Genomic DNA, 21,225 nt, shown 5'->3' with positions numbered 1-21,225 from the left:
TATGCGGTCAGTGAAAACGTGCCTCCAAAACATTCTTGGACGGCAGAGCTTGTCTTTTGAAGAACTAACGACAGTATTAACTGACATCGAGGCAGCGCTCAATTCTCAGCCCCTCGCCTATACCTTCATGCCGATAATAGAGAACCAGCGGTCTTAACTCCCGCTCACCTACTCATCGAGAGGCGATTGATAACACTTCCAAAGGCGGAGTCAACCTACGCGTCATCGAGCAATTCATTAGCACGTCGGAGGAAATAGAGGCAGAGGCTCATGAACAACTTCTGGGTACGTTGGAAGAAAGAGTACCTACTAGGAGGCTTCGTTCGGCGCACCTTACACCACCGCTCAGCAACCGTCCGCCTAACGTTCGTGAGACGTAGCCAGGGGGGGGGGGCTTATGGGACTCACCCCCCCCCCCCCCCCCGAAATCTTTCATTTTGCTGAGACTTCCTCTCCCCCCTCCCCCTCAGACAGCATTTTGTCATGGGCGCCCCCCCCCCCTCTCTCCTGAAACAAAATCCTGGCTACGTGCCTGGATGAGGTAGTACTGTTGCACAACCGTATCACTCGAAGACATCTTTTGACCTTAATACGTGTCGTTGAGGTGTTTCTAGGACGAGATGGAAATCTCAGGGCGTGTTCCGTTAAGCTGCCGTCAGATTGTGTCATTCCAGGGCTACTGCAGCTGCTCTATCCTTTGGAAACTGTAAATCGTATCCCCAATTTCTACACTTTGTGGGAGGATGTTGAAAACTAACAATGAACGCCACTGTCATGAGACATTTAGTCTGAATCAAGAAGAAGACGAGGGGATGGCGAATCGCGAGCGCGAGGGAACGAGCAGTTGGATAAACCGTTGAAGCCAAGCCGGTTGTGCTATGATTCTGTCTCGACCGGAATGTCATCAACAAATGCCTAGCGAAAGAGCGTTTCAAAGAGCAACAGGGCAATTTAGCACATCTCACAAAAGTTGTTACGACTTCATGTAAAAACCCAACCAACAGAAGTGCACAACTTCTCCGAATTCCAGAGGACGCAATCACATCAGCCATGAACTGATCATAATTAACAGCGAAACCAGTGAGCTGCCTGTTTTAGTTATATATTATGAAGCTCTACCTTATGTTTAACACTTCCGTCGTTACGAGCACTACTTATTACCTCAAAGAATTTAAAAGTAATTTCGAAGTAATTGTATTACTTTTCAAAAGTGATTGCAATGTAATGTAACTACTTTAGTCTGCGGTAATGTGTAATGTAGTTTAGTTGCATTTGCGTATTTTTAATGAAAGTAATGATTAATGTAGTTTCGTTTCTTTTGAAAAGTAATTGTGCAATCTCTGTCCACAAGTATCTAAATCCCTTTTCTACGGAAAAGTAATGATACCCTTTAAATAAGGCTCCCGCAAACAGAAATGTGACGTGAACCTCCCCTCCACCACGCAGGTTCTTCTCTACATAAGCAAAGATTCTTCTCTCCCTCTTTCCTCTCCCGGAAGGCGACGTCATTCTTACGCAGGCATGCGGTTTAGAGAGGCTCGTTTTAGCGAACGCCTTTTTACCGACCCCTGTTTATCGAACGCCTTTATAGAGAACCCATTTGAGAGAAAATGGCGATGAGCCTCCTTTTAGCGAATTCGGCCGCCGCGAAGCGTCGTGTGCAGGTAAATCGGGTGAGTTAACATTTCTGTAATGAGACGCCCCAGACTGCCGCCGCGAAGCGGCGGGAGTCTGGGGCGTCTCATTACAGCGGGGTGCATGGGTTAATACGCGCACCAGTGATACACGCGAGAAGTAGGAAAGCATTTTTTTTTAAAAACGTCCCCTTTTTTATAAACGGCGTTTCTCTAAACTGAGGCTCTGCTTTCTCTAAACCGTGCTTCGATAAAACGTGCCTACTCTCTAAAACGTGCTTCGGTGAAATGGCATCGATCAACCGTAGTAAATCCGCATTCTTAAGCGTGGCCGTGCAACGCATCGAATAGCAATTTCGACCAACTCGCACCGGAATTGCCCTGAAACCAAAACGGTGGATTTTACCATTCTGGTTTGAGGGCATTTTACTTTCTTTTGGTTAGTCAAAATTTTGCGGATTAAACTACTAGAGCATTATTCGGTTAGCCTACCGAATAATTGATTAAGGCGCCAACTGCGATTAATATTTAACCAGTTGATCGGTAAAATGTTGACGAACCAAGGAAAGTAAAAATTAAACGCTTTCGCTTCGCAAACGTGGACGACTACACATGTATGAAGAAGAAACGTTTAGGTAAAATGTTAACATAAAGTAAACTATAGAGGTGAGATATGTAACTTCAGACAAGTACAGGTCAGTCGTGTCTTGGGCACTTCGATGTCGTGCGAGTGTCCGTTTAGTTCGCAAGAGACTAATGTGAACAATCAGAGCAGTTTGCTGCTGCCGGAGAATATCAACGAACCTCTTTGCCTCCGGCCCATATTACATGACCGAATGACATTTTACAGAATGACAATTTAGCGAAGAGAGGTCATTTGAGCGAATCGACAATTTAGCGAATGACGTTTTAGCGAATATTGCTCATTTCAGCGAATGAGGTTTTAGCGCACGATGTTTTAGCGAATAAGCTTGTTTCGCTTATTTTTTTTTGTACCGAAGCCTGGCTTTTCCATTTTTACCGCGAGGGAAAAAAACGGCACGGAAATTCCTATTTTGGTTTTAGTAAAAGACGTAGCAATTTATAACGAGCCACTACAGCGTGGAACCCACAAAATACGCATAACTGAGCGGAAGCTACACGCCGACAGATAGCTAGCGGCCGGTCAAAAGAACACCCGGGTCACCCGCCATCACTACGGCATGGGTACCTGTCGCTGGAAAAATCCTGAAGAGGCGTTACGCGGTATCACCGCTATCACTGCGATCGTTGTAACTTCGTGCTTCTGTGATCCGAACAGAAGTTATCTTCCAATAACGACGAACGGCGACGAAGCACAACACAGTACACTGCCAGAATGTAACATCACGCGTTTTACGCAGTACATTTGCCACAGTTAGGAAATCTTATCACCATCAGCGGTATCAGAACGTCCCAAATCACGATACCGCCGGTCGTGCACGAAACATTCAAGCGAAACCATGTGCGTATCGAAGGAAAATAAATCGTGTTCGCTCAATCGATACTACGTTTCTAGGGGACAGCGAGCAACTCTCGGTGGGTCATTTTTTCCCACGTGACGAACTCCAACATTCCACTTTTAAATCTTTGGACCACGGTACTTTAGGCTGAAACGAGGAATAGCTTCTTCAAAAACGAACTTAGTTTAATAACTGTTTTGGAAATAAAAACCTACTTTACAAAATTATAGCACGACTTTTCAGACTAATCGTGACCTTCTTTATGTAAGAATGGAGAAATAAACCAATACAAGCTGCATCTATTTTTACCAGGCGGTTGCTTGCGCCACCTACCCGTACACTTTTTCGGCCCTTTTTGTTTGCTACACTAATTTCTTTTCCCCTAAAACTGCTGCAATTATCACAGGACAGAGGAAATAATCACCAGTTGGTTCAGTTTGTAGCTAGTTTCCTTGAACCAAGGCAATGCGCATCGTGCAAACTTCCAAATTAGTTATCTTGTGCGAATACGTTTTAGCTTGCAAAACTAGCTGACACCAGTCAACAACTAGCAGGGGATTGGTGGCCGAGATGGCTAGCCCACACCAGCTCGGAGCACGTGGAGTGAAAGCTAGCGCTGCAGAACCCAGAGATCCTGGGTTCAATCCTCACCCCTTGCCCGTTTTGGTCTAGATCAGCATCATACAGGCTTTCGGTCGTGTATCACTGGTGCGCGTAAAGATCCCAGGCTAGCAGTCGTACTCACTGGCTAAATTGCTCAAGTTGAGGCCTGAGCGAGTTGGTACGCACATACTTCGGGATTAAAAACAGCGCAAAAGACGAAGGACCCGACGAAGAAGTAACCCGGTCGTCAGTGGGAAATGTTATCATGTTCTGGCAGAGTAAACTTTTGTTGAATAAACAATAAACGACTAATTTGTCTTTTTGTGTGACCAACTAGCCAAACATTTGCGGAAGAATACTTCATAAATTAGTATGATGAAGATGTGAGCTCTCCGCGTGCGAGTGTCGGTTTTTCTGGTGAATTTCACATAAAAAACTTAGCTCAATCCGAAAATAAAAACAGAAACAAAAACGTAAAGACAAAAATATAAAAATTTTACCGAAAACACGAGGCACAGGCTTGATGGTATATATATTCGAAACGCTTTTTTTTTTTACATGCCATTTACCGCGTAAGCTTTAATAAATCAACAGTAGTTTTAAAAAAATCGTCAAAATATATTTGGCGTGCTATGGTGCTGTAATTCGTTATGAAGGTGCTACTAAGTGGCGGATATGTCTTCTAAGAATTATAAAATACACTTGCCGTCATCAAAAGTTAGAAATAAAGACGCTAATTTTTCTAGGGGAGGAGAAAAAAATTAAGCCTTTTTCGTGCTCATTAAAAAAAAGAAGTTTTTGTGAGTTTGGGGGGAATTTGAATAAAACAGTATTTCAAAGCGCGGTCAGACGGATTTCCTACCTGCCTCGTCCTTGTTTAGATCAAACTTTCAAATAACCAACAAGAAAGGTTTTTTCCTCAGAGGGAAAACTCTCTCTCTTTTCAATAGGAACATAGGCGTCTTCACTCCTAACTTTTGATTTAGGCCAGTGTTTCCTTAAATATTCCACAAAAAAAAAAGATGTCACGCTTTCTCAAAGTGGCTTCAAATCATTGGACCCACGCGGTATGCGCATTATACATATACTGTGAATTACAATGTGCGGATATAAAGATGCTTTCAGCGGAAAATTTCACAAGATTCACGATTCAACGAATTAATTTTAGAGCGGACGCACTTTGGAAGTCTAGAAACGAGTCTCCTCTAATAACCAATATTTCTGATAACGGCCAATCTGAAGAGGTAAATGAATTCGGGAATTAATGCGATTTCAAGCGTGACAAGTTTTCAGTTGAAAATCAGGTACAGTCTGGGAAAACTGTTTTTGCAACGTGAACTTGGACTGCAGTCTTTCATTGCAGTAGCCCTGTATTACACGTGGATGCTGATAAAGCAGCACTGTAAGACACCGTTGTGTGTTCGAGGGTGCACAAATAAACTGATAAGGAAAATAGTTGATATATCACAGAAAACCTTGGGCTTGTTCACTAGACGTGACGTCAGAAAACCCAGTCAAGGCTGCTGTGAGTTGATGCATGGGTGTGGATCTTAACCGTAGCAGGGGAGGGGCTTCTCAGCTAGGTTTATTTTCCATATCTCGATCCAGGCATTTTGATCTAGGTTCCCCACTCAAGAGGACTATATTGATCATTCTTGTCCAGCTCCCTTGCACCCTTGCATTTAATTGCATTATAATTACAACCTTAACTTGCAAGCTTCACCCTTGTTGGTGTTAGACTGGTGGCAACCGATAAAACCCGTTTTCTCTACTGACGTTTAAGCCCTGGTTAGCTCAGTTGGTAGAGCGCTCCACCTGCAATGGAGAGGTCCCGGGTTCGATACCCAGACCAGGCGGATTTTTTCGGTCGCTCACCAGTCACCTAGCTGTGTTTGGAGATTTATGTTTGTCCTTTGCCCCTCTTGTTCCCCTTCTCCAGGGATTATATTCATCATTCTTGTCCAGCTTGCTTGCACCTTTGCATTTAATTGTATTATAATTACAACCTTAACTTGCAAGCTTCACCCTTGTTGGTGTTAGACTGGTGGCAACCGATAAAACCCGTTTGCTCTACTGACGTCTAACCCCTGGTTAGCTCAGTTGGTAGAGCGCTCCACCTGTAATGGGGAGGTCCCGGGTTCGATTACCGGGACCTCTCGGTCGCTCTGGTGAGAGACCGAAAAAATCCGCCACCAGGCGGATTTTTTCGGTCGCTCACCAGTCACCTAGCTGTGTTTGGAGATTTATGTTTGTCCTTTGTCCCTCTTGTTCCCCTTCTCCAGGGATTATATTCATCATTCTTGTCCAGCTCGCTTGCACCCTTGCATTTAATTGCATTGTAATTCTCAGGCTTATATTGTTTTTAATATTTTGTTTTCGGTTTGGGCTTAGGCTTTTGCCTAAAAATTCTGCCGGGTCCGGGCCAAGCCCGGGCCGGGCCCAGGCCATGTCTCTTCTGGGTCGAGTCGGGCCGGGCCTAGACATTAAATTTTCTATTAGGCTCGGGCCGGGACGGGCCGTGCTTCTACCGGGCCGGATCGGGCCGTGCCTAGCGATTCCGACCCTTGCAGTCCTCTAATTCCTATTGCCATCAGTTCACGATTTCTTCACTTTGCAAAGTGTCAGTATCTGAGTATCTGTAACGGCTACAAAGTGTCAGTATCTGAGTATCTGTAACGGCTAATCAATTTCATTAAGGTTGCTGTTTCACGTATTTCCGTCGCGTATGTTTTGACGCAGCGCGGGCGCTATCGCAGCGCAGAGAGATGGTAATTAATCATAATCTCGTGCTCTAAGGCCACTAAAAGGCTCGCGTGATGGGCAACGCTGCGCTCGACATTGGGACTTTTAGCAAACCGTTACTGTGTTCCGCGTACCGCACTACCGGAGCCTTGGAAGCATGCTTTTAAGCGCGCTCCCCGCAATCAGGGTATCACTCCGGACTAGCACCTGCTTCAAAAGCTCCGGAAGTGCCCTAACCGGAACACGGTAACGGTTTGCGAAAAGTCTCTATAGAAGAGTCTTTACTACGAAACGATCGTTACGAGTAGTTACGAGACGCTGAGACGCTACGACGGGTTGCTATGACATCAGATCCGCTGCGCCAGGGTAACGCCAGGGCACCCAAAACGAAACTGCATCTGATCTCACACACGGAGTTACTATGATATCTCGATGGTCTCGCATCAATTTCCTGAATGGAAGTATAATGAATATAAACACGTATTTTATTGCTAATAACTGTCTGACACAAAACAAAAAAAAATCGTTTCACCTTTGAAAAAAATCGTGATGCTTCTACGGAGGCATATGGAGGCCTACAAGGGAGTCATTGCAATCACCGCACCGCCATCGGCGTCATAAAATGGACGCAACGTGGCGTGAACGAACGTGATGGCCGAATGACCGCGCTCCAAAAGTGTGGGTACTGGGTACTGCGCGGGCACCTGCGATAGGCCGATAGGTTAATAAAAGCAGGTACAATCTCTCAAGCTGCCTCTTTCTACAGTATTTCATGCTACGATTGCGTCGAGATGCCTCCCCCTGCATTTTGAAACGTTAAGTCCGCCGCGCAGTCTTAGATAGCCCAGCCATTCCGGTGATCGCAGACGCCGCTGTCTAATGGCGAATCCCCTTGGCGTTTTGGAGCGTACCGGGATCAGTTGATCAGATCCGAAATGGAGCACTCGATCCAAACGGGGTGGCGCCGCTTACAGATCCTCGTGGGACATGACCACTGCTCCGGGATCGGCGGATGCCTTCCCGTCATTCAACTGCCCGGAAATCCCCTTTCCGCGGTCGCCGCGGTCGTTTCGAAGACGTTTTCGCAATCGCGGCGCTAACACGTGTTCAACGCACGAGCGGCAAGAATGGCTCAGGAGCTTCTTGCAAAGAATGCCGGAATGCCCGTAGCGCGGCAAAAACTTCTCTTCTCCTTTATGGAAAACGAACCGGCAGTCGAGCCCAGGGTAAGCAAGCTGCCATTACGAATTCTTCTGGGGCGAGATGGGCGAGATCAGGCGAGATGCCCCGCGAGAAAGGAAGTCACGTGTGTGCGCCGAGGGCTGGCCGGGCTGGCTTCCGGTTGAATCCACCGAAATCGTCGGAGCGATGTTTTTCGGATCCAGATCGAGATCTGGAGCGGGAGCTAATCCAAAAATACCTGTGGAACACGTCCGTCTCGATCCCGATCGCCCATAGTGAAATAGCCTTGCTCCAGAAAAGTCGATCCCGGCGCGCTCCAAAAGGACCCGTGGAATTTGTCATTAAAGACGCGGTCAGGTTGCAGTCGCACTCGGAGTCCAGCCATTGCGGCGATCGGAGACGCCGCTGCCATGAAAACGCGGTCAGGTTGCAGTCGCACTCGGTGTATTGTCACAGTTAACGTGAGAAACGATGAATGAAGCGAATAAGATAAAGATTACAGAATTCAAGAGACGCGGCAGACGCAAAGGGCCATTCGCTAATCGCTCAAATGTGCGTCGCCATTCCCTAAAGTGTAATTCGATCAAACGTAGGGGGTGGGGCTTCATTCGCTAAAACGTCATCTGATCAAGTGAGTGCCTCCCCTCTGTCTCATGCAGCTGAAGTAATAATTTGGCGAGAGTGTCTATGGACTGTTCTCAATTGATTCATAATCGCTTGTTCGATTGTTAATCGCTGCACTCCTAGCCCAACCACGCACCGTCATCTACACGGACAACCGAGGCCTCCGCACGGGCATTACTGCCGGCCACCACCGGGCGCTACCTTGGGAGCAGTATATCGTCATTCTTTTTCTAACAATAAAAATGGAGTTACGTTTAAAAGGGATCCCCACTGAACTCAACCCCGCCGATATCCCCTCACGCCTACCTCGCATTTTTTCCGCCCACTCATTCCTGTGATTGTTTGAATGCATGCCGGCGGGGGAGAGGAGGTTCACATGTATAAGGAGAGACCGAGCCTCCTCTTCTGGCAGTTGGGATTTTGAGAGCGTCTGGTCAGTCCGTGACCACTCCGACCGGGTTCCAAATCAACAATTGAGGAAAGTCTATGGACTGTTCTCAATTGTTGATTCATAATCGAAATTCTATATTGCGCCGTTTATCACATATTCAACAAAAAAAGGTATATATATTGGGTGGTTTCATCTCAAATCGTGCAGGCAAAAAGGGTCGAATTTTTAATTTCGATGAAAAAAATATATGTTATGGCGCCGTTTCTAAAACCGCAGTCGACACAAACCGCAAGTTCGTCGGATTTTTTGTTCTCGACTTATGAATTTTTAAAGAGGCCGTGGCGAAAAGCAGTGTTTTTCACACCCGTCGTGGGTCGGATATTTCGCTTGATCTACCGCCATGGATTTTCAGTCCACATTATATTATCTTTTTTGAAGCACTCTGTGGACACATTTAAAAGGCTCCAGTACCGTTAAAAAATTTTAGGCCTTTTGCTTTTTTTCTGAAAAAATGTCAAAAACGCCTCCCCGGTCAATTGTTGACGAACTTTGACAATTAATTACTGGCGATCTACTTGGGTTACACCGATATTTTTGATGTCCACGGAGAGCCCAAAACACGGTCTTTATATTTATTATAAAATGCCTTGGCTGTATAAAATATTCTTTTCGGTACGTTTACGTTAATAGTATGCGAAAACCAAAAAGTACCATTTTTGAAACTGATTTTCTCAAAAAACCCATTTTTTATTTTTTTTATTTTTTGTTCAAATGTAGATATGATAGTTGTCTACACGAAAATCAAGCCTAGAGAGTGTATATTTTGTTTGCATGTTTTATATTTAGGCCTCAATAACGGGAAAAAGACGTCTTTGTTTTGCAAGACTTAAGTCAGACATAGCGACCCATGCGTCTCTATGAATTGTAAAAAAGTTTTCTTGAATTTTCTTCTGCATTTTGTAATCAATTATAAACGGATTTTGTGGTATTAAATATTTATGTATGTTTGGATAAGAGCGGGAACCATGAGATACATATCTAACCAAATCAGCAGGCCTAGTAGACTTTCAATAACCAAAAGGCTCAGACGTTGTATTGTTTCGATTTATAAACCTTTCAAAGTAAACTAGTACGACTAGCTATTAGCTGTCATATTATTAAGACAAAGAAAGTCACCACATCGTCGATATATTATACACAATTCTTTACGAAACCAAACACTGGGGCTTGTTCACAGCACATCGCACAGGTCACCAGGGAATGTCCTTTCACTTCCGTAATACACAAAAGTGGTGACACAGAAACAGTCCTAAACACACAGAGAGTGTGTCATGGAGAGGGGTAGGAAATAAAGATAAATAAATAGGAATTAAATTGCCCAACTCCGATCTTAACGAAAATTGCGTTAAAAAAAAAAAAAAGTATTTAGGTTTGAGCGGTGGCAAGGCGATAGGTCCACGCCTGGTGGAGAGTCAGAAAAAGAAGTCGACGGCACGTAAAGGTAAAACAAAACAAAAAAATTAATAATTTAATAAAGACGGGAAAACTCAGCCGCACATGGCAAGAACAAAAACCAACTCCCCCGCGCATTCCCTAAACGGGGCGCAAACAAATGCGTGCGAACACGCTCTCTACATCACCGCCAGGCCGCTACGCCATAACGAAATAAACCTAACAACTGAACAGTGCTAACAAACAGTTAGTAAGAAAACATTGAAAAAAAAAAAACGTTCAGAAAAAACCGCATTCGAGAAACAAAGTTCAGCGGTGCGAAGAAACACACACGAGTCGGTCCCACGACATTGAAGTCTGGCAGGATATGACGGCGTCCAGATGATGCTCGAATCTGTTCCTCCCTCTATTACGCACATCCACGACGGCTGTGCGGAACAGTGGCTGTACGAAAGAAAGTGAAGAATAGATTCGAGCAGGCGATGCGCGAGAAGGTAACCGAGACTATGCTTCAAGCTTCATATCGGGAGAGGAGCTTTCGAGGTAGTTTCTGCAGTTACTCAAACTTTCTCTTTCCCCTTCCCTTTTTTCAAAAGAACACGTCAGCCGGCGCTAACGTTTCATCTCGGGAGAAGCCCACTCTTCACAAACGGTTATAGTTGACAAGGAGGCTGACTTCGACCCAACTAGTCTCCAAGCAGAATACAAACACAAGTATACTTGCCAACACGCTCGTTTTAATGTCAGTCTCCGGGCTTTGCTGTTTCCAAAAGAGATAACCCTTTATAAGGACAGAACGAGCGGGTTGGTGGGGATAATTAAACTTAAACACTCCCTTCTCGTTTTCTTCCTCAAGTTTAATAGATAACCCTTCGGTGCTATCGGATCTCCCCGGAGAGAGAGAGAGCACGGCCGTTTCAAGGTAAGGATAGGGCGCTCGAAGCTAGGGCAAACATGCGGTATCGTTTCACGCGTGCACGGATGGCTGGTTTCAAATTTCCTTACATCCCTAACGAAACCGGCCCATCTTCGTGTGTGCGTCTGCGCGGTTTCTGTCCCGCGCCGCCGGTTTTAGCGCGCACGCGGCGTTGTTTTGGCTGGCGGAACAGTTGTTGACCGTCGACATTGTAAGGCCGTGGTGTCCTCATCCTTTCAGGCAACGATTCCTTTGCTTTCCCTTGTGCAATACTCTGACAGACTCCTCCTGGGTGGCTGTCACTGTTCGCCGCGTTTACGACACAATGGTACCATTTCACTTTTGGTGACACAGGGTGCTCTGCTCGCTTTACTGACACGGGCCATCTCATCTAACACAACGAGCGCGAAAGGTCGTGGTCATCTGCTGGCTCCGAAAGGGCGGGACGTTCATGCAGGCCAATGAGGGCCCCGAATCAATAAGACGTCTGCCGACTCCTACACGTTAAAAATTTACGACACCTGCTGGTGTGTTAAAAAGTGTTGCTTTCTCTTTTTGGAACTCCTCCGATGTAGCTTGCCGCCTACAATAAAATTTAAATAATAAATAAATATATCAGGGTGGAAATACTGTATTTCATTTTTATGTGGGAGCGTTGAAAAAAAGAAAAAAATCTATTTCCAAGCTTGTGAAGACGCGCAATTCGCAAGTCCACTGAAGCCGTAAAAAACACGTTCTTGTACGATATTGATGCTTAAATGTAGAACATACAAACAAAATATACACTTTCTAGGCTTGATTTTCGTGTAGACAACTATCATATCTACATTTGAACAAAAAATTCAAAAAATAAAAAATGGGTTTTTTGAGAAAATCAATTTCAAAAATGGTACTTTTTGGTTTTTGCATAATATTAACGTAAACGTACCGCAAAGGATATTTTATACAGCCAAGGAATTTTATAATAAATATAAAGAGCGTGTTTTGTGCTCTCCGTGGACATAAAAAATATCGGTGTAACCCAAGTAGATCGCCAGTAATTAATTGTCAAAGTTCGTCAACAACTGACCGAGGAGGCGTTTTTGACATTTTTTCAGAAAAAAAGCAAAAAGCCTAAAATTTTTTCATGGTATTGGAGCCTTTTAAATGTGTCCACAGAGTGCTTCAAAAAAGATAATATAATGTGGACTGAAAATCCATGGCGGTAGATCAAGCGAAACATCCGACCCACGACGGGTGTGAAAGACACTGCTTTTCGCCGCGGCCTCTTTAAAAATTCATAAGTCGAGAACAAAAAATCTGACGAACTTGCGGTTTGTGTCGACTGCGGTTTTAGAAACGGCGCCATAACATATATTTTTTTCATCGAAATTAAAAATTCGACCCTTTTTGCCTGCACGATTTGAGATGAAACCACCCATATATATATATATATATATATATATATATATATATATATATATATATATATATATATATATATATATATATATATATGTAAGGAAAGTTGAGGAGTTCCAGGCCTCGGGGGTGATTGTGCTTAAGAGCTGTAACAAAGACTGTGGCAAATAATGCAAATAGATTTATTTAGTTTTGATGATTTGAATTAACATTGTTTATAATCCCTCATTTCAAAGATTTATGATATTTTTGTTGCTCCTGTTCCGAATATTTTTAATACCCTTCATAGTCACTCTTCCTCTTCCACACGAACATCAGGGCGTGGAACCGGCATGGTTCCACGCCCTGGTGCCCTTCACGTTGATTTTACTGCTTTCGCAGGTCAGCGGTTTCTCTGGCCAACGGCAGTGCTTCGACGGATGTGAAACTTGCAGTCTCTTTGCGCCTCGGATTATCAACGGTATCAACGAAATCAAGACCAGCGACGGAACCGACCATCCCCGTGACGATGCGGACTGGATGATATCATAGAGTAATATAGTAAACGTAAAGAGAGGACACAGGAGCCGATTCGCGGCCCAGATAGTGCGTTTCATACCCTCCGCTACGTGGCGCTTTTCGACAATTTGGTTAAAATTAATTAAAACTCTTCCTGTGAAAAGTATTTATTTTTTAAATGGCAATGCTTTAAAATTGTTTAAAGTACTTAAAACGACTAAATAGATTAAACCAAATACGTCACAAAAACCACGTGATGAATGGCGCCTGCCATGGCCTGCCTGCCTGCACGCCGTCACCTCTGCATCATTCTGCATGGCCTCTGCTCGTCCCTGCGTCGTTCGTGTGTGCCGTGCGTGCCGTCCATCTGTGCTTTCTGCTGCATGATGTTCGGTCGACTTTGCATCAATCAAGGTGACGCAGGACCGCCCGCGTGCTCGCATGCTCGGCGTGAATTCGTGGAGCCGATCGGTTCGAGCTTGTCGCGCTGTTGTTTCTGCCGGGCTGTCTGGCTGCACTTGAACGTGTGTGCATGTTGATTTTCGATGAGATTGTTTTAAAAAAGAGAATTTAACTTACGACCTTGCACACGACATTGTCCATGGGTTTACATATGACGGTGTTGAACGAACCTCTAACATTGCAGATAGAGCCTTGGTTGTTATGCTGTCTGAAATTTCCAGGAGGTGCGTTTGCACACACTGTCGTGCACACTCCAACAACGTCTTCTGTTTAATGCAGTCTCCTCACTTCTCTCATTCGGGAGCTTAAAGGGGCGGTGCAATGATATTCAATTGGAATGTTTTTCACTTTACACGAGCTTACTGGCACTAGTGGGACTCAAGGATACTCGCACGCAACGCCACTGACCAAGAAACTCCTCTGTTGCGCTGTAATGTCGAGGACAAAACCCAGTGTTTTTATTCAATCTCTCCTTCGAAAAACCTGATGACATAGCTTGACGGTAGCAGTACCGCCCAGTGGCGATATTTGAATGCGGCTCATAGATTGGACCCGAGCATGGCGTGGACACTCGATTGGGCTCGTGATAATCGATAGCTCGAGAAACATTCGGGTAGTGTCCTGTGTCCAATCGCTGCAATGACGACAACAGCCGAACCATAACAATGTCTGGAACTCGGCGCGTGTCCTGTGCCTTGCCAACCCCAGCGCATGACTATGACCAACATTGGCGGCATGTAATCGGCTCCAGATCACGGGGCCGCTTCTTCTGGCTGCGAGTTGAGGGGGTGAACTCTGCTCGTTTTTCTTTATTTTTTTCTGCGACTTCGAGTGCGTGTGGTGAAAACGAAGGGGTATATTTTACGGATCATTGACGTCAGGGATTCGTTCTAAGCGGTATTTGCGCAAAATACAAATATCAGTGCATCGCCCCTTTAAGACTGTTGGCTTCACAGTAAAGGCTGTGGTCTGTGGTTACGGGGCTTCAAACGTAAGCTTGGTGTGTCTGGTGATAAGCCATTTTTTGAAGTTGACAAGAGCAATCTCCAAGGCCACAAACTTTACATTGGAAATGAGGTCATTGAGCGGTCTTCTGTTGTTGAACTTCATTGTTCTATTCATGAGATTAGCTTGCAATTTACTCCGAAACTTACTGAGAGACACATTTATTCAAAAACCTTTCTGTGACATGGAAGAAAATTGTGCCCCACAGGTACTGAGTGCCTCAAACTTTCATGTAATCATATCTCTTGTTTATGCAAAGGAACTTCCTGAGGCAGCCATGGCTACAGCCTATTTCTGTGATAGGATGGACATACTTTTTGATTGTCAAAATAGCTAAAAAATTCAAGAAGACAGGGCAGAAGTTGCGTCATGCCATTCTGAAGGGAGAATCTCAAATACTTGATTTTCTCCACCAGTAACACGGATGGATTTCAGCATGGCAGTTCCAAAGTAGGAGGCAGCCATAAGCCATCATGGGGTGGCAAGTTACTATAAAAAGTGTCCTCATGCTCTGGGATGAGCTTTCAAGCAGCCATGACTTTAAGTTCTTACTTACACGACGCCTGCAGCAAGACACACTTGAGAACGTTTTTGGAGCTAGATACGACAAATGCTGGGCTGCAACACAAACCCAAATGTGCACGAGTTCACCTCAGGACTAAAACACCTCTGAATAAAGAAACTGTTCAAACTGTCGGACAATGAAAACGTAGAAGATGACAAGGCTGACCTCCTAAAGGAGTTTCAAATATCTTCGCACCATGAAAGTTTAATTTCAGACATTGCGGAATGTCTTCCAACTGATAACTTCCCGCCACTCGAGGATATTTCTGAGCTGGCATCAGACATCAGGTCTAACATTATTGATGACTCGTCCACGTTTTTATTAGGTTTGGGGCTATTTGATCAAGATTTTGCTTGAACAGACAACTTACAGCTGTGGCTGTTCTCAGCTGCTATCGGATGAGTCTAACTTGACCAGGCACCACCTGTACTGTCTTGTTCCTAAAGCATACCACGTGCCTGGAAAATTCTTCGGGAACTTAGTAGTACGACCACAGGCTGCCTTTCATTTCATTCAGCAACTAGAAAATCACTTTCTTCCCACAATAGAGAGTGTGACAGATGTTCGAGGAGTGTGTGCCGCCTTGTATAGCACACTTTAAGGTCTGGGTGGTTTTCGCCTTTGCCCAGAGGAGTACCACAAAGGGTTTTTAAAATTGTTTTGCAGAATACGCTTGTGTTGACATGTTTGATTTCTTAACCGGAATTCGGACAAAGTTCGGTTGCACTCTTCAGTGGCTAGTAAGAACGAGACAGGTTTAACTGTTAATAGCGTATTAACAGAGGCGGTTGCCAAACCAAAAACAAAAAGTGATTAAGGGGGCGGTGCAGCTTGCTCTCCAGATATTTGTTTCCCCCTTTTTCCAGCGAATGTGTATCACGGCTCCCTAACAAAGATATTTGTCCACTTTCTAAAAAACTTCGATAGAAAATAGTGTATAGAGGCTAACAATATCTGAAAGAAAATGTATCCACTTTTGTATCCACTGTCCATAGTTTTTTAGCCGCTTTTTTCTGAAGCCATATTTCTTTTCTGTACAATTTCGCGTAATATTTAGGGATGTTGAATCTTGTCAGATTTCAAATAGAGTTCTCATTGTTTGGTAATGGCTCGCCCGCAGTGAGTTTGAGGCTATGCAAATTGGTGTTTTTTTTATATTTGCCGGAAATCGGGAATTTGTACTATCCGGCGTGTGCTTCGCACTGTTATTATACTCTTATGACTGGTAATGATAGCGATGTCTTATTTATTTTTGCACTTACTTCCCGTACTTGAGTCGGCGTGAAAGTGAATGTATCATACAGCATGTTCTCCGTGGAAGGGTTTTGTTAACTTGGTTCCGCTAAGAATCTATTACGAAGTGTACGAATGCCGAAGTCCTTCATATTCATTTATTTTTGTGAGTATCGATCTCTTTCGTATAAAACATACAGAGCTTCTGAAGTAAATAATGTGTACATGAATGTGGTCCAATAAAATGTGTTCGAACCACTTACTGTTGTTGACCCCAAAATGTTCCACCAGCCAAGAGTCAATGCGGTGATTGTGTTACTTCAGTGCTTTACAATATAAAAAGAACAAGAAATATATATACTTCTGCTTTGTGAAGCAAGTTGAAATATTGTTTGACACATTTTGCACGGACTCTATCGTAAAAAATAAAGCAAAAGTGTGTCAGTATTAAAAAAAAAACAAAAAAAAACAGCGGCTTCGGGATTCAAGGTGCTCCCGAGAGATGAGCGAGGCGGGGAGGAAAAAGAAAGAGAAGGGTATTGGAGAATCGGAGCAAAAACGCCCAAACCGAAACCGAAAATAACTTGACCGGAAACGGAATCAGATTATACTTAATACCGCCCGCTAGGAGCGCTACCTGTCACTGGTCTATCTGGGCCGCTGGGGCCTATGGTAGTGTCCGCTCTTTACCTTGTGTATATTACTCTATGATGATATGCAATGCGTCTGATTTCGGCGAGTGTATCGTCCCGGTCTACGAACAGTGGGAAAGTTATCTTCCCATAAACCAGCTACAAAAGGCGTTGGTCTGCAGTACTCCAGTGGGGCGTGGAACCGGCATGGCATGGCGGTGCCCTTCACGTTGATTTTACTGCTTTCGCAGGTTAGTGATGCAGAACTCTCTCCTCTTTTCTCAGTTTATGATTTGCCGGTTCCACCCCAAACACTGTTTGCTTGCTTATCAAGATATTCGGAGCCTGAACGTCGGTCGCGACGTTGCTTTCGTCTGCTACGGCGTTTCGCTTTCTATTTTCTGTTACTCCTCTTGTGTGGGGACATAGAGCTTAACCCGGGTCCCACTACGGCGGAACAATTGCAGCAGCTCTTGGATGGCCAAGCGACCATACAAGTGAAGCTTGCCTCTATCGAGACCACACAGGTTGAAAATAAGGTTGCCATTGATGATCTGGTCAACCGGATGACGTCGTTAGAATCCAAGCTAAATAGACTTGACCAACTGCATACTGCTATTAAAGAGTGCAAAACTGAATGCGAGAACCAAAGGCGTGAGTTTGGGGCATTGATGGCAAGGGTAGATGATCTCGAGAACCGAAGCCGACACTGCAACTTAATCTTCTATGGTGTCCCTGACGCAGAAGCTCGCAAATCAAATGCCGTCTCAGAGAAACGAATTTCAGAGATCTGTGAATCAAGGTTGGGCCTACCGGCTGTGGTAATGGAACGGGCTCACAGGTTGGGCAAGTTCCAGAATGGCAAAAACCGTCCACTAATAGCCAAGTTCACCTCGTTCAAAGAAAAAGAGTTCATTTTGAGAAACGCACGGAAATTGAAGGGAACTCCATTTAGTATTTCTGAGGATTTCTCCCAGGTGGTGCGAACGACAAGGAAACGATTATGGGACTTTGCCAAGTCACGAAGAAAGGATGGCGACAAAGTGAACCTTAGATATGACACGTTGCTACTGAATGGCACAAAGTATGTCTCTGATGACGAGACAAATCAAGTCGTACCGCACAGATGACTGCGTCAGCCTAATGGAGTAAATCTTTCTTTTCTTGTAATAAATTGTCGCAGTATTAAGACTAAAATTCATGAATTTTCTGCACTTGTAGATTTGGTAAAACCCTCTGTGATTCTTGGTACAGAATCCTGGTTAGAGGCAGACATCGGTGATAATGAAGTCTTTCCTGATGGTTACACATGCTATAGAAAAGATAGAAATGCTCATGGTGGTGGTGTGTTTATTTTGGTAGAGAATAGCATTTATTCTAGTGAAGTTTATGTTGGTACTGGAGCCTGTGAGGCCATTTTTTGCCAATTAATATTTTCCAATAACAAGATACTTACAGCATGCAGCTTTTATCGGCCACCTGATTCTCCGGTCGACGCGATGACCCAGTTAATAGCAATGACAGAAGCAGCGCGAACAGATTGTGTCGTTATCGGAGGAGACTTTAATCTGCCAAATATGGTCTGGAGCGAGCAGGGTAGAGCTATCGCAACTGCAGGGCGATTGAATCAAGAAATGGCGAATTTGACAGATCTTTTTGCACTCCGACAAATGGTGATAGAACCAACACGTGGAAATAATATTTTAGATTTATTACTAACCAATCAGCCTCACCTGGTCCGTTCTACCCTGGTTGTGCCGGGCATTAGCGATCACAGTGCTGTGATCTGTCATATGAACGTGGAGCATGTAAAAACAAGCAGAGGTGTAGCTAGGCGAGTGTACAATTTTGAGAAAGCTGACGTAAATAGGATAAACGAAGGATTGAACGCGTATTATACTGTGTTTGAAACGGAAGCAGAATACAAAGGAGCGTCTGAGCTATGGCTTTCGCTTAAAGACAAAATCTGTGAGCTCAGACAGCGCTTTGTTCCATTAAGGATACTCACAACAAGACAGGGTAAAAGTAAACCGTGGTTTACAAGGGCTTTGCGCAGTCTCACACAGAAACGACAAAGATTATATCGTAATTGTTGCATAACGCCGACACTTGCAAATTGTGAAAAATTAAAAAAAGTAGCATATGAATTAAAAACAGCCATTTGCATAGCCAAAAATACGTTTAGTAATTCAATTGAGTCACGTCTAAAAGACAACACGAAAGAATTTTGGAAACATGTAAAAAGAAATGGAAAGGATGTTGTAGACATTCCGCCGCTCACTTCCAGTGATGGCATTGTCCATGATGACATCGCTAAAGCAGAAACATTTAATCAGTACTTCAGTTCAGTTTTCACCACCGTAATACCAAGTGATGACGGGGATAGACAGGCGTTCCGAGGAGGGGTGGGTGATATGAATGATATCGTTATCAGTGAACGTGGAATTGAATCAGTTTTGCAGGGGCTGAATACTTCTAAAACAGGCGGTCCTGACGGTTTACCAAACCACATTTTCAAACTTTGTGCGCGATCGCTATCACCTTTTCTAAAAATAGTTTTTATGAAATCACTGAACGAAGCTTGCCTCCCAGATGATTGGAAAAACGCTGCAGTCGTCCCAATTCACAAATCTGGTCCGCGTAATGACGTAGGAAATTACCGCCCGATATCGCTAACGTGTGTTGCGTGTAAAGTCCTGGAGCACATTTTGTATACGAGTATCGTAGAGCACATGAATAGGTATTGTTTATTTAATCCCCGTCAGCATGGTTTCAGGAGGGGACTATCCTGTGTAACACAACTAACCGAATTTACCCATGACCTGGCCTATGCTTTATATAGACGTCTCTCGATAGATTGTGTATTTTTAGATTTCAGGAAAGCTTTTGATACGGTACCGCACTCTTTACTAATTGCAAAACTGAATAACTACAATATTAACCCGCAAGTGGTTTCCTGGGTCTCCGAGTATCTGAGACAACGAAGTCAGTTTGTCGTTGTAAATGGCTCACAGTCCTCTACTGTGCAAGTCACATCTGGTGTACCGAAGGGATCGGTCCTGGGGCCGCTTCTCTTTTCGTTATACATTAATGATATCACCGAGGGAGTAGTGTCGCAGATGAGACTTTTCGCGGATGACTGCGTTTTATAGGGGGCTGTTGCTTCTGTTGAGGATGCTAATATCATACAGCGGGATCTTGATCGAATTAACCAGTGGTGCCTCAGATGGCGTATATGCAGTTAAATTTAGGGAAAACTGTTTTTATGACATTCACAAGGAAAAAAAAACCCGTACGCTGCATCTTATGCCATAAATAACAATATTTTATCAAGAGTGTTAGAATATAAATATCTGGGCGTAAATTACACGACTGACTTAAGATGGAACACGCACGTTGATTACGTAGCGGCCAAGGCTGGTAAAATATTAGGGTTCCTCCGTCGTAATGCAAGAAATTTCAATAAAGATACTCGGGATTTGCTCTATAAAACATACGTCAGGTCAGTCATGGAATACGCCTGCGTAGTCTGGGACCCGCCCACAGCACGTGACAAAATGAAACTAGAAAGACTGCAGAACTTAGCTGCTCGGTTTGTTACCGGGAATTATAGTATAGATTTCAGCGCAACACGCACAAAAGATGTTTTAAAATGGGAGCTCCTCGAAACTCGCAGAAGGAGACTTCGTTTAAAGTTATTTCATTGCATTTATCATTCGACAGTTGGCATACAAAGAGACATGTATATAATGCGGCCCCACTATCAATCAGAGCGCGTTGACCATAGTTTCAAGGTGAGAGAAATTTCGTTCAAAACAGAGGTATTTAGGATGTCCTTTTTTCCAAGAGCTATCTACGAGTGGAATCGATTGCCTCCGTCTTTGGTTGGTGTACTGTCAAATGATTACTTTTTTTCTCTGTTAGATTAAATCTAGCTTGAGTTCTTCCCTGCGTGGTTTATAAGCTATGTTTATATGTGTTGTTTATAAGTTTCTATTTCCTTGTATGGTTTATAATTAAGGTTTATATGTTGTTTGAATGATTCATCTGCCTTGGAGCAGAGGTCTGACTGACATTGTACGTTGTTTTTTGTATGTATATCCCCCCCGCTGCAATGCCTGATTTGGCGCTGTCGGTATTGCATGAATAAATAAATAAATAAATAAGAAGAAGAGGACATTTCACACGCCATCCCACCCTGAAGAAAAGCGGTCCCCGCCTGAAACGTTGGAGCTGTAAAGGTCTTTGCTGGAACTCCTCAACTTTCGTTTTACGCCCAAACGACCCGTTGAACCTTCTCACCGTATATATATATATATATATATATATATATATATATATATATATATATCCAGGAGTCCAGGAGACGCCAGGCTCTTCATATCCACCGCGAAATTCGGTTTC

The 21,225-nt window shown here is 44.0% G+C and overlaps 1 non-coding gene and 1 pseudogene across 1 annotated transcript; both read left to right on the top strand.

Moving 5' to 3' along the window:
• Positions 1-17,951, top strand: part of LOC115315542 — a 28,437-nt pseudogene extending 10,486 nt beyond the window's left edge.
• On the top strand, positions 5,501-5,574 carry Trnaa-ugc. Its single transcript has one exon. It is a non-coding gene; the product is annotated as a tRNA-Ala (tRNA).
• Positions 17,952-21,225: the final 3,274 nt, after the last annotated feature.

Source organism: Ixodes scapularis, unplaced genomic scaffold (assembly GCF_016920785.2).
Source record: "Ixodes scapularis isolate PalLabHiFi unplaced genomic scaffold, ASM1692078v2 PGA_scaffold5__190_contigs__length_132052651, whole genome shotgun sequence".
Lineage (NCBI taxonomy): Eukaryota > Metazoa > Arthropoda > Arachnida > Ixodida > Ixodidae > Ixodes > Ixodes scapularis.
The sequence above is the reverse complement of the archived record's forward strand: the minus strand, read 5'-3'. Positions and strand labels throughout refer to the sequence as shown.